The sequence below is a fragment of the Ranitomeya imitator genome, chromosome 5, assembly GCF_032444005.1.
Source record: "Ranitomeya imitator isolate aRanImi1 chromosome 5, aRanImi1.pri, whole genome shotgun sequence".
NCBI lineage: Eukaryota > Metazoa > Chordata > Amphibia > Anura > Dendrobatidae > Ranitomeya > Ranitomeya imitator.
Window position 1 is genome coordinate 615,221,747 of NC_091286.1, and position 12,190 is coordinate 615,233,936.

Here is a 12,190-nt window from a genome sequence, read left to right on the forward strand (position 1 = left end):
TCACCCCCTCCCGTCCTCTGTTGAGGTGAATTACTCACACAATGTATTGTTATCAGGCAGGTCACAGAGGGCATGTAGACAGAATTTCAAGAACCTCTCTGTGTCAAACATTTGGAGCTAAGCCATCCGTTCTGTGCCCAGAAATATATTTTATGGCTCCAGATCTGGCTAAGGTGTCCATCAATGCATCTAATCGCACCGTGCATATTATTCTCCAATAACTCGTGCTCCGTTTTGTACATGGGACGTCTAATCAACTGCACAAAAGCTGTATTGTTTATAAGTGCAATATATTCCTAGGGATGGACAGCGGTGGGGGATGGGGAGGAGGACTCATGCCTGCAATGATTTAGCCCAACAATTAAGACCAGTATAGGAAAAGGCAGCAGCTGACGCAAATCCACTCAGAGTGCAGGACTGCTCCACGCCATAAATTAGACCTGTACGTGGTCCGGGTGGATGGCGGTGCTCAGTGGTAGGGCGGTTATCTCGATAATAATATCCACGGCACACCTTAGTTGCTGAGAAGAAAATTACATTTATTGATTTGACAGTAATTCACGTTCAGGGATACCAAACATTACATGATGGCCAATTTCTCGGTCAGCCCCGTCCTTGATCACAGCTTTTTCGAGCAGTGGAGAGACTGACAGCACACTCAAAGATGACATGGGGAACCTGTCAGGTGCAATAATGCTTGTAACCTACAGATATAAAGTCAGCCTGCAGGTCAATAGTGTTATGCAGGTGCCCAGCTGCTGTTTTGAAAGTGCGGCACCCAGAAGAAAATTAACTTTATTTCTCCCAGGAGCCACCGGCTTTCAGTGACGCAGATGTGCCGAGAGAAATTATAGTCTGCACTCACAGCACTGAGAGCGGTGGCTGTAAGTATTCCCCGACACTGACTCTCTGTGCCGTGAGCGGTGACTATAATTGTTCCAGGCATACCTCCATAACTGAAAGCCAGCGGCTCCTGGGAGAAATATAGTTCATTTCTTCCTAGGTGTCGCCCATTCAGTTCCGTGGCCAGGCACCTTCACAGCATTATTGACGTGCAGATTAACTATAACAGGTTAATAGCATTATCAGATCCTTTTAACTGGTTATTCCCATCTTAATTCTTTCTCTTGCCTTCGCTAACGATTTCCTGCTAGAGATGTGGGTGGCAGATCTCCTACCAGAGTAGATAAGCAGAGAAATGGTCTGGGGATATGACGTGCTGTGCATACACAAGAATGCACGCTCTCACACTCCTGGCCTTATCACACATGTGGGTGGCCACTGGTTTTTGTACAATTGGGCACGTATTATCTTGAAAACGTGGCATAATTGCTACAAAATTTACATGTTTTAGTTTTTTTTTCTTTTTGCATCCTGTTAAACAAGAAGGAGGACCGAGATGATGTAATAACCCTTTAAAGAAAACCTGTTATGAACAGAAACACTATTTATCTGCTGAATGCAAAGTAACTTGCCGGGAAATATGGCTGAATGACAGCCAGCTTTCCGCAAGCACACACGCACGCATGCACGCACGCACATACAAACAATATAGTGGGCACACTGTGTAGTGACCAGTGACTGTGACGGCTCTCTGCACTGCCCTTATGACTGGAAGCAAGTGGCCACAGGGCGAATATAACTTAATTTTCTCCCTGTAGTCGATGGTCCAGCAGGCCGGCTAAACAGGATGTAAACTCTTCCTGCAAATTACCACTATACAGTATCTGCAGGTACATGGGGTTTCTCGATGTGACAAGTTCCCTTTAAGGAGTCAAGAAATGGAGGTTTCATATTGAAAGTAACCTTACTCACCTGATAAATCCACTGGAAACCGGGGGCTGCAGCTTTGGTGCTCCCGACAGTCTATCCTGTAGAGGTTAGACTCTGACGTTCCCGCCTACCCAGATGACTCGGTCTACCTCTGAGACCAGTAATTGGCTGCAGCGGTCACATAGGTAGTCAGGAATATCCTTGCTGTAGAACTGGTCTTTGTTTACTGTGCGGCAGCGATGATGTCCACAACTATCCAACTGGCTGCAGTGATGCTGTCGCCGGGAAAACAGCTTCTTCTTCACAGGTCACAAATATTGACGCAATTTCTCTTCAGGAGAAGAGTCACAAAATGACTGTGGTTTTTATTTGTACATTGAAAATATAGTCATTTAGTGCCTAAATTTGTCTCAAATTTCTGCTGCAGATGTAAGAATGTTGACTCCAAAAAAACTATTCTCAAAAAAATGTCCGTGATGATTTTAATTGATGAGCGTGATAAATTATCACCAGCTACAGAATCTTTGGTTTCAGTTACGAAATGGAAACAGCCATAAGTACATGTTTGCACATAACACCAGATACAGTATATACAACATGGGTTTGTGTATTATACGATCCAGATCACAGCCAAGCAGGGGCTGAAATAATACAACATGGCAGATCACATTCATAGTAAATATATATATACTAGATGGAGGCCCGATGCTATCTCATCAGGAGGGTGGTAATGTCGCGATGGGGGCAGGCTTTGCAGCATTGAGAATCTCTCCCCCCATGTGCTCACCCACCTATCCACTCTCTCTTTCCCCATGTGCTGACTTCTCCCGTCTGTGCTCTCTTCTTTGACCTGTCTACCCCATGTGCTATCCCCCTTGTCTGCTCTCTCTCCCCTTCCCGTGCTGTGTTCTCCCCTCAAAGACAACACTGACATTACAGCTGGAGATCGCAGAGGATACATTTTGTGAGGTAAAATATTGTTTAAAAACAGTCCGTGAAATATTTTACCTGTCAAAATGAATCCTCTGTGATCCCCTGCTGTAATGTCAGTATTGTCTTTTGCTTCCTCCCCTGCCCTGCGGTATGCTCCGTACACGGTCAGACACGGACAATTTTTCAAATGAACTTTCGTTCGAAAACCCTTTAGGCTATGTGCACGCGTTCAGGATTTCTTGCAGAAAGTTCCTGAGCAAAACTGGACATTTTCTGCAAGAAATCCGCATGCATCTTTTGCGCGTTTTTACCGCGTTTTTGGTGCATTTTTTTTTTTGCGGATTTTTCCCGAGGCTCCCAATACGATAATATAGTGGCAAAATTAATGAACATGCTACGTTTTTTACCGCGATGCGTTGTTTTCACGGAAAAAAACGCATCATGTGCACAAAAATTGCAGAATGCATTCTAAATGATGGGATGCATAATGTATGCTTTTTTTAGTGTTTTTATAGCAAAAAAACGCGAAAAATCTGCTACGTGTGCACACAGCCTTAATGTGACCGGCTTCCTCTGCCTGTAGACATGTCGCACATCTGCCGCCGGGATCAGCTGAATGATTCACTGCGCCTGCACGGAATTTCGCAGTGAATTCGGTCAGTAAATCATTTGGCTGATCCCGGCGGCGGCGTGTTCGCAAAGGTGTTCCGCTGGTGGTACCGCACAAGAGGCTGCGTACGGCACATACAGTGTGTGTGTGTATGTGTGTGTGCTTGTGAGTGTGGTGCGTACGGCATATACAGTGTGTGTGTGGTGTGACAGTGTTCCGCTGGTGGTACTGCGCTAGAGGCTGCATACGGCGTATATAGTGTGTGTGTGTGGTGCGTGCGGCGTATACAGTGTGTGTGTGTGTGTGGTGCGACGGTGTTCCGCTGGTGATACCGCGCAGGAGGCTGGTACCACCAGCAGTTTCCATATTGAGACACCCATCACTTGGGTGTCCCAATATGGAGGTTGGTGAACTTCTGCCGCTTGGAATTCTGGGATCTGAACACATCTGGATGGAACAGGATGTGAAGACATTACAAGGTAAGTATATATATATAGACACAGTATATTACTATTTAATACGTGGATTTAATAGATGTAAAAATGGCAGATTCAAATAAATTGTCATGGGCCTATACCTCTACATGACCTCAGTGCTCATTTGCACGAGTTTAAACACGTACATGAAAAAATAGTACCAGTGTCATCAGTGTTGTGCATCAATGTGACCATTTTTACCATCAGTGTGTCATCCATGTGACTGTTTCTTACCATCTGCATTTCATCGGTGTGACCATTTTTAACATGAATGTTTTTCATGAATGGATAAAGAAACAAATAAATGACAAATCTCCTATACTTTGCAATGTTAATTATGCATGGCACACAGACAGCACACGGACTGTACACGTATGCCATCCCCATGTGCCGAGCATGAATTTAACACTTGGGCTATGTGCACATGTTGCGGATTCGTGTGCGGATTTTTCCGCTCAGTTTTGGAAAGTTTTGGAAAGTTATCTGCAGGTAAAATGCACTATTAACCCTGTGTGACCAAGTTTTTACTATTGATGATGCGCACGCAGCATCAATAGTAAAAAGATATAATGTTACAAAAAAAAAAAGTTATTCTCACCCTCCGACATGGCGCTGTCCTCGGCAGTGCAAGCGGCAGGTGACCTGCCATGATATCACGGTCATGTGACTGCGACGTCATCACAGGTCCTGCGCTCATACCAACCCTGGGATCGGAAGCTGCCGCGTGCACAGAGGCGCCAGGACAACAAAAGCCCTTCAGAAGGTGAGTATATGTTTATTTTTTATTTTAAGTCTTTTTTAACCTGTTACATACGTGGCTGGGCAATATACTACGTGACTGGCCAATATACTACGTGTCTGTGCTGTATACTACGTGGCTCGGTGCTGTATACTACGTCGCTGTGCAATATATTACGTGGCTGGGCAATATACTACGTCACTTGGCAATATACTATGTCACTAGGCAATATACTACGTAGCTGGGCAATATACTACGTAGCTGGGCAATATACTATGTAGCTGGGCAATATTGTACGTGACTGGGCAATATACTACGTGACTGGGCAATATACTACGTGGCTGGGCAATATACTACGTGGCTGGGCAATATTGTACGTGACTGGGCAATATGCTACGTGACTGGGCAATATACTACGTGGATGTGCTGTATACTACGTGGCTCTGTGCTGTATACTACGTCGCTGTGCAATATATTACGTGGCTGGGCAATATACTACGTGACTGGGCAATATACTACGTCGCTGGGCAATATACTACGTGACTGGCCAATATACTACGTGTCTGTGCTGTATACTACGTAACTCGGTGCTGTATACTACGTCGCTGTGCAATATATTACGTGACTGGGCAATATACTACGGCACTGGGCAATATACTGCGTTCCTGGGCAATATACTACGGCACTGGGCAATATACTACGTGACTGGGCAATATACTGCGTGACTGGGCAATATACTATGTAACTGGGCAATATACTATGTTACTGGGCAATATACTATGTGACTGGGCAATATACTACGTAACTGGGTAATATACTGCGTGACTGGGCAATATACTATGTGGGTGGGCAATATACTATGTGACTGGGCAATATACTATGTAACTGGGGAATATACTACGTGACTGGGCAATATACTATGTAACTGGGCAAAATACTACGTGGCTGGGCAATATACTATGTGGCTGGGCAATATACTACTTGGCTGGGCAATATACTGCGTGACTGGGCAATATACTATGTGGCTGGGCAATATACTACGTGACTGGGCAATATACTACGTGACTGGGCAATATGCTACATGGCTGGGCAATATACTACGTGACTGGGCAATATACTACGTGACTGGGCAATATACTACGTGACTGGGCAATATACTACGTGGCTGGGCAATATACTACGTGACTGGGCAATATACTATGTGGCTGGGCAATATACTACGTGCCAGGGCAATATACTACGTGACTGGGCAATATACTACGTGACTGGGCAATATACTACGTAGCTGGGCAATATACTACGTCGCTGGGCAATATACTACGTCGCTGGGCAATATTGTACGTGACTGGGCAATATACTACGTGACTGGGCAATATACTACGTGGCTGGGCAATATACTACGTAGCTGGGCAATATTGTACGTGACTGGGCAATATGCTACGTGACTAGGCAATATACTACGTGGCTGGGCAATATACTACGTGGATGTTCTGTATGCTACGTGGCTCTGTGCTGTATACTACGTCGCTGTGCAATATATTACGTGACTGGGCAATATACTACGTGACTGGGCAATATACTACGTGGCTGGGCAATATACTACGTAGCTGGGCAATATTGTACGTGACTGGGCAATATGCTACGTGACTAGGCAATATACTACGTGGCTGGGCAATATACTACGTGGATGTGCTGTATACTACGTGGCTCTGTGCTGTATACTACGTCGCTGTGCAATATATTACGTGACTGGGCAATATACTACGTCGCTGGGCAATATACTACGTAGCTGGGCAATATTGTACGTGACTGGGCAATATACTACGTGACTGTGCAATATACTACGTGACTGTGCAATATACTGCGTGGCTGAGCAATATACTACGTGACTGTGCAATATACTACATGACTGTGCAATATACTGCGTAGCTGGGCAATATACCACGTGGACATGCATATTCTAGAATACCAGATGCATTAGAATCGGGCCACCATCTAGTATAATATATTGACTTTTCAACTGGATTTCTGAAGTAATCCCAGAAATTGCATATTACTTGTACACATCTAATCCCATAAAGTAACACTGCATGCGATATACAGTACATCATGCAATGTCACAATGCATTTTTCTTGGCTTGTTTGACTTTTACATGTTTAGGGGTGGAGCCGCATATTCATCACTGTAATGGCGGCCACCACGTGGCCGCTCATACAGGAGAAGCTGCGGTGAGGAGAGGAAGCAGCAAGGGAGCCAGGTAAGAATTTTATTAACAGCGGGGGGGGGGAGGGGGGGGGGGGAGCGACCAAGGGGTGGGAGGGGGTTTGGAGACGGGGATCTTTTTTTAACCCCTTCATGACCTTGGGATTTTTCGATTTTCCGTGTTCGTTTTTCACTCCCCTCCTTCCGAGAGCCATAACTTTTTTATTTTTCCGTCAATTTGGCCATGTGAGGGCTTATTTTTTGCGGAACGAGTTGTACTATTGAACAACATCATTGGTTTTAGCATGTCGTGTACTAGAAAACGGGAAAAAAGTGAAATTGCAAAAAAAGTGCAGTCCCACACTTGTTTTTTGTTTGGCTTTTTTGCTAGGTTCAATAAATGCTAAAACTGACCTGCCATTATGATTCTCCAGGTCAGTACGAGTTCATAGACACCTAACATGACTAGGTTATTTTTTACCTAAGCGGTGAAAAAAAATTCCCCAAAAAAATAAAAATTGTGCCATTTTCCGATACTCGTAGCGTCTCCATTTTTCATGATCTGGGGTCGGTTGAGGACTTATTTTTTGCGTACCGAGATGACATTTTTAATTTAGTGCAGATACGTTCTTTTGATCGCCCGTTATTGCATTTTAATGCAATGTCGTGGCGACCAAAAAAAGTAATTCTGGCATTTCGAATTTTTTTCTTGCTACGCCGTTTAGCGATCAGGTTAATGCTTTTTTTTAATTGATAGATCGGGCGAGTCCGAACGCGGCAATACCAAATATGTGTATGTTTGATTTTTTGTTATTGATTTATTTTGATTGGGGCAAAAGGGGGGTAATTTAAACTTTTATATATTTTTTTTTTCACTTTTTTTTTTTTACTTTTGCGATGCTTCAATAGCCTCCATGGGAGGCTAGAAGCAGGCACAGCACGATCAGCTCTGCTACATAGCAGCGATCTGCTGATCGCTGCTATGTAGCAGAAATGGAGGTGTGCTGTGTGCGCCGACCACAGGGTGGCGCTCACAGCTGCCGGGGATCAGTAACCATATTGGTCTCAAGGACCTTTATGGTTACAATGTACGATCATGTGACGGGGGTCGGCGATGCCGTCATTTCTGGCCACCCAGCCGGAAGCGGTAGTTAAATGCCACTGTCTGCGTTAGACAGCAGCATTTAACTAGTTAATAGGTGCGGGCAGATCGCGATTCTGCCCGCGCCTATTACGGGCACATGTCAGCTATTCAAAACAGCTGACATGTCCCGGCTTCGATGCGGGCTCACCGCCGGAGCTCGCATCAAAGCAGGGGATCTGACCTCGGACGTACTATCCCGTCCGAGGTCAGAAAGGGGTTAAACACAAAAAAAAAAAAAAAAGATTTTTCATATCTTCTCTCTAGCGAACGCTGCTGGAGAGAGGAAATGAATGGCGGCTTCAGCACTAGATGCAGGGGACAGCGCTTAATTGTAGCGCTGTCTCCTGTACGGTACGTGTGGTACCCAGTCGGCACACGGATGCCGCACGTGTGCCACACTGATGTACCACGTGAGCACACGGACATGGATAATTCCGGTACCGATTTTTCCGGTACCGGAATTATCTGGACGTGTGGGACAGGCCTTAGGGTAAGTGCCCGCGGTCAGGAATCAGCAGTGCTTTGAACACAGCACATGTCCGCTGTATCCAAAGCTCTGCCATCTTTTGAACGCAGGTCATTCCGCATGTGTTCATTGAACCGTGTGGAAACACCAAGTCTGAGGCTGCCGTCACACTAGCAGTATTTGGTCAGTATTTTACATCAGTATTTGTAGCCAGAACCAGGAGTGGGTGATAAATACAGAAGTGGTGCAGATGTTTCTATTATACTTTTCCTCTAATTGTTCCACTCCTGGCTTTGGCTACAAATACTGAGGTAAAATACTGACCAAATACTGATAGTGTGACGGCAGCCTAATACATTGTATGGGTGACATTTATCTTGCGGAGGCCTGGCCTGGCGTCGGTCTCTCGTTGATGCTAAATAAATTGACATGCTGTGGTCTGGGAAGATGTGCCGCATGTCCATCTCCGCGAATGAGCCTCAGGCGTCCCCGCACGCATAGTGGAGGTATGATGCTGTGGGAGAAGGACCCTTCGTGACGTCACGGTCATGTGACCGCGACGTCACCGCAGGTCCTGGTCGCACAGCAACTCTGACCGGACGGCCGCGTGCAGCGCCCAGGAGCTCCGGACATCAGAGGGTGAGTATAACCAGATTTTTTATTTTTTAACCCCAAATATGGTTCCCAGGGCCTGGAGGAGAGTCTCCTCTCCTCCACCCCGGGTACCACCCGCACATTATCCGCTTACTTCCCGCAACGTGGGCACAGCCCCATGCGGGAAGTAAGCGGTTCAATGCATTCCTATGGGTGCAGAATCGCAGCGATTCTGCACAAAGAAGTGACATGCTGCGGGTTGTAAACCGCTGCGTTCCCGCGCGGTTTTTCCCGCAGCATGTGCACAGCGGTTTGCGGTTTCCATAGGGTTTACATGTTACTGTAAACGCTATGGAAACTGCTGCGGACCCGCAGCATCAAAATCGCGGCAGTTCCGCGGTAAAAACCGCTAAGTGTGAATATAGCCTAAGGGTATGTGCACACGTCAGGATTTCTAGCAGAAATTTCCTGACAAAAACCGGGCATTTCTGCCAGAAATCCGCATGCGGTTTTTTTGTGCTTTTTTTGCGGTTTTTATGCATTTTTGACGCGTTTTTTGCGCGTTTTATTGCATTTTTTCCCAATGCATTATGTAGCTGGAAAAACATGAAAAATCCACAAAATTAATGAACATGCTGTTTTTTTTTTACCGCAATGCGTTTTTTTTCGCGTGCACAAAAATTGCAGAATGCATTCTAAATGATAGGATGCATATGTATGCGCTTTTTATGCATTTTTATAGCGTTTTTATCGCGAAAAAATGTGAAAAAACCTGAACGTGTGCACATACCTTTAGAGTGAAGGAAATTATTTATTTGAATTTTGTAGTGAGAAGTAAGTATTTGATCCCCTACAATCCATTTAGGGTATGTGCACACGTTGCATATTTGCCTGTGCAATTTTCTGTGCATATTCTTCCCTCTCTTGCCAGAAAACAGGTGCGGATTTGCTGAGCTTTTGCTGCGTTTTTTAATGCGTTTTTTTCATGCACATTTGTATGCGTTTTTGAAAGCTAAATAAAGATATATTATTGAGCAAAAAAAAGAGTTGTGATGTCATTTCTGGTCCAACCTCCTCTTTAACATTTGTCCAGAACACACTCCATTACATAGATAGACAGATACTGTAGATAGATAGATAGATAGATAGATAGATAGATAGATAGATAGATAGATAGATAGATAGATAGATAGATAGATAGATAGATAGATAGATAGATAGATACTGTAAATAGATAGATAGATAGATAGATAGATAGATAGATAGATAGATAGATAGATAGATAGATAGATAGATAGATAGATAGATAGATAGATAGATACTGTAGATAGATAGATAGATAGATAGATAGATAGATAGATAGATAGATAGATAGATAGATAGATAGATAGATAGATAGAGGCCCTGGGCAAAGTTCTCATCTTTGGAGACCTCAATGCAAGAACAGGGAGAGAGAGAGACTTCCTGACCACGGATGGAAACATCTACATACTTGGAGCAGAGAATGACGGCCATGACCCTGTACACACTGAGAGAAACAGCTATGACAGTACAGTCAACAAAAGTGGCAGAAAGCTCCTGAACGTATGTAAAAGTTTAGGACTTCATATCCTTAATGGACGATGCAAGGGTGACTCCTTAGGAAGGTATACACTAAACTCCCATGTAGGGAGGAGTGTAGTTGATTACGCCATTACAGACATGAACCTGGCAGATGTCAGCGCCTTCATAGTCACCCCACAAACGCACCTGTCAGACCACAGCCAACTTCTTCTGTACATGAAATCTACAGAGAAACCATCCACTCAGAAGCCACAGCAGAGCGGCCTCTTCACCCGGCCTCCATCCTATAAATGGTCCAAAATATCGGCACTAAGATATAAAGAAGCTTCCAGAAGACCTGAAATACAGCGGATGCTCCACCACTTCTACAACCTTGAGTACATGCCAAACCCAGAGGGAGTGAACCAAGCAGCAAAGGACCTCAACAATATATTCTACGCAATGGCCAGACTGTCCGACCTTAAAAAAGTCGACTACAAGAGACCAAAAGAAACACAGGTCAATGGCTGGTTTGACAGAGAATGTAAAGCTGTACGGAAGACCCTGAGAACAGCCTCCAACAAGAAACACAGAGACCCCAACCACCTGGGTCTGAGGGAAGCCTATGACTCCATACAAAAGCAGTACAAAACCATCCTCAGGAGGAAGAAGCAGAGTTACATCTCTACGAAGCTCAATCAACTCCAAGACGCCCTCCAAGACCACTCCTTCTGGGAACTATGGAACCACATGGACACCAAAGACAAGAAAAACAACAACCATATCCAAAATGGCAACCTCTGGCTCCAATACTTCAGAGACCTCTATAAAGACATTCCAAAGGAAGGACTAAGCCAAGAACAGGAAAACATAATGGCGAAACTAAAAGCAATGGAGGAAAAAATCAAAAACTTCCAAAACCCGGTGGATACACCTATAACACTACAGGAAGTAACCGAGAGACTCTCCTCCATAAGAAGTAGAAAAGCCGGTGGCCTAGATGGAATCCTACCAGAAATGCTGAAGTACAGCCCACCAGAAATACAGGCTGCAATGGTTAAACTCTTCAATATTGTACTGAGTGCCGGCTACTTCCCTCGTACCTGGAACCAAGGCCTCATCACACCCATCCACAAGAGTGGGGACAGGTATGACCCAGCCAACTACAGAGGCATATGCGTCAGCAGCAACCTGGGAAAACTGTTCAACAGTATCCTGAACAAGAGGATCCTCACCTTCCTCACCGAGCACAACGTCCTCAACAAGAGCCAAGCAGGGTTCATGCCGAACCACCGCACCACTGACCACATCTATACTCTGCACAGCCTCATTCAGAGACACATCTACAATACAAAGAATGGGAAGATATACGCCTGCTTTGTGGACTTTAAAAAGGCCTTTGATTCAGTGTGGCACCCGGGCTTATTCCTGAAACTGCTGGAGAGTGGAATAGGAGGAAAGACCTACGATGTCATCAAAAGCTCCTACACCGAGAGCAGCTGCAGCGTGAGTGTGAGCGGCAAAAGAACGGCTTTTTTCCAGCAGAGCCGCGGAGTAAGACAAGGCTGCAGCCTAAGCCCAACGCTCTTCAACATCTACATCAACGAGCTGGCTACCGCCCTGGAATCCTCCTCAGCACCAGGACTCACCCTCCACGACGCTCAGGTGAAATTCCTGCTGTATGCAGATGACCTGCTGCTGCTGTCACCA